General features: G+C 35.0%; 1 long non-coding RNA gene across 1 annotated transcript; it reads right to left on the bottom strand.

Annotated features, from left to right (window-relative positions):
• Nucleotides 1–963: 963 nt before the first annotated feature.
• On the bottom strand, nucleotides 964–2,049 carry LOC103594975. Its single transcript, XR_550899.1, has 2 exons — nucleotides 2,001–2,049; nucleotides 964–1,879 (listed from the first exon to the last, which is right to left on the bottom strand). It is a non-coding gene; the product is annotated as an uncharacterized LOC103594975 (long non-coding RNA).
• Between the last annotated feature and the right edge of the window lie 562 nt (nucleotides 2,050–2,611).

Genomic DNA, 2,611 nt, shown 5'->3' with positions numbered 1-2,611 from the left:
TTTTGCTGGTCCACATTCATACCTTCCTACCTTGGACAGCTATGATTTTAATATTTATTTGTTGCTTCAGCTCAGCTTTATGAAATTTTCCTGCTGAAATGACTTATTGGGAGTTGTAGATGGATTGCAGTTAATATTTTAAAAATTCTCAGTTCAGCTTTTCTTAGCCATTTAAAAGAGAAAGCTGTTTTTGTCAAAAGGTACTCTTAATTGTAGTAAATAACTTAAGATCTGGATTTTTAAGATTTTATTTCTGTGATTGCTAAAGATGTTTTCACTGGTGATAGGTTCTAATTGATAAGTTGTACTAGCTATAATGTTAATGAAGAATAAGAGACTGCCACCACCAGGAATAAGTAACACTTTTTGGTAATAAATGTGCTCCCAATAGGTAGGTTTTCAATACTGCACTGAACAAAGTGAATAAAGAGCCCTTTAAAATCCTGCTGTGATGAAGGGGTTTTCCTCACCACTGGAATCCTTGTTTTCAGAGCCTCTAGATTTTTAGCCAAACACTGAATTTCCCCTAAACTTTATCCCTTTGCAAAACGTTTCTAGAGCAACAACCTTTATTTTCACAAGAAAATAAGGCACAATAACCCAAGGGGGAGGACTTAAACCTCGAGACAGTATTGTGTCCAAAAATGTGTTTAGAAAAATAAAATCCTGTGGAGTTTGCTATCCTAATGTATATTATATACTAGATAAGGTGACTTCTTTCCTTATATTGAGGTCTCACTGTTTCTGGTTGGTTTTCTTTTGTTTGTTTTTGTTTTTTAAACCCCTGGCAGACAGAGCTCACAAGTCTTTGGCATCCATTTTAGGTTGTACACTCAGAGTCATCTTATAACTGGAAACTGTCAGGTGTCCCCCTGTCCCCACCCCAGTAAGTGTATGAAAGGGTCAAGAAAACGATGGAAACAAACTATTGGGTGGATAATTGGTTGCCTGATTTTTTGGGGGGGGGGGGCTGATTTTTTTAAATCCCCATTTTATTAGTGTAATCGCTCTCCATTGAGTGGCTACCATTCTCACAATAATATCTGAACCACCCTGTAAAATATTCCTCTGATTTAAAGGCATTTAAAGCTTTTGCTTATCAGTTTTACATCCTCTGTTCAACAAAAACACTGTCCTGAGAGTTATTTTTTCCAGATTTATTGTATAAATTTTCATGTTTCTCCCCCTTTTATCCTTTCTCCTCTTCCCACCTTCTGGGAATGAGAGGAACTTGAGAAAAAAAATTTTTTTTCACTTTATTTTTTAGTTTATGGGCCTCATTATCTTATTTATGATGAATCTGTGCCTCTGGAACAAAAGCAATGGAAAAAATAAATTAAGGTAATGAACAAAACCTTTCACCCACTTAAACATTTTCCAGTTGTGAGATTCCTCTTCGTGTGTGGTCTTCTCCCCTTGTTCCCCTGCCACCTTTTTCCCCTGACTACGGTCAGTTTGGTCTTTAGGCTCATACCAGTCTCCCGGAGACATTCTGCAGTCATTATCACCTTTTTGGGTGGATTTTATTTTGTTTTATTTTGTTTGTTTTTTAAGAAAATAACTTTTTAACATTGATGCATATTTGCTTGGGATAGAGCTTGTGTAATTTACCAATCGTATTGATTGTATGTGATTGTGCCCTGCAGAGGTATATTTAACAAGGCAAAAATAATTTAGGTTAATAAAGGAGCCCATGAGATTTGAGTCAGGTTATAAGTGACTTTATGAAATCACTTATAGTTTTGGATAATGAGAATTCATATCTCCTATTCTTATAAATCAGTGCTAGAAAAAATACCATTTTTAAAAAAAGTTTTCTTGCATTCTGCTTTTTTTAATTGCCTCAGCTCCCTATTCTTTCTTGTCTGCCTCTACTTACCTGCTCAGAAGTTCTTATAAATCAGTGCTAGAAAAAATACCATTTTTAAAAAAAGTTTTCTTGCATTCCGCTTTTTTTAATTGCCTCAGCTCCCTATTCTTTCTTGTCTGCCTCTACTTACCTGCTCAGAAATAAAAAATATTGAGCCTTAAAGTGACACTGATTTTTAATTTGCTGAATTTTGTGAAATTTTACTTTTCCCAAGTGTTTCCAACTTAAAAAAAAAATAATAAAGACATAGATAATGGGTTGGAATCTCACAAGCTGTGAATAATACCTTAGCGTCTGGCAAGCTGTGAAATTTTATTTGAAGACTTTATCTCATGACAGTACTTTTGGAATAGGAGAAATAACCCTGTTTGAATTGGACCGTTTTCCTGTCCTTTTAAATCTGTTTAATATTTCCAGTTTTAAAGCAGTCTTCAAAACAAGTGAGGTGGAAAAGAAATAATAGTAGGACAGTTTTTAGGGCAGCAGAACTCTGGCTCTGAATAAGTACATGTTCCACTTGTTGCAGATTCTTGAGAGGATTAGGGCCATCTTTTTCAATTCTGTATTATTTGTGTACATGTTGTTTATGTCAGAGATGCCACATTTTGTTAAAATGCTATTTCTTTTCTCTGTTACCTTGGAAACTGACTCAACCTCATGTTGCTCCTATTTAGTGTTTAAGGCTCCCATGAGTTGCAGATAAAAGGATTTATTTTAACAAGTAGAAGGAGGTGATTCACC

Source organism: Galeopterus variegatus, unplaced genomic scaffold (genome assembly GCF_000696425.1).
Source record: "Galeopterus variegatus unplaced genomic scaffold, G_variegatus-3.0.2 Scaffold1655, whole genome shotgun sequence".
In the NCBI taxonomy this organism is placed as follows: domain Eukaryota; kingdom Metazoa; phylum Chordata; class Mammalia; order Dermoptera; family Cynocephalidae; genus Galeopterus; species Galeopterus variegatus.
The sequence above is the reverse complement of the archived record's forward strand: the minus strand, read 5'-3'. Positions and strand labels throughout refer to the sequence as shown.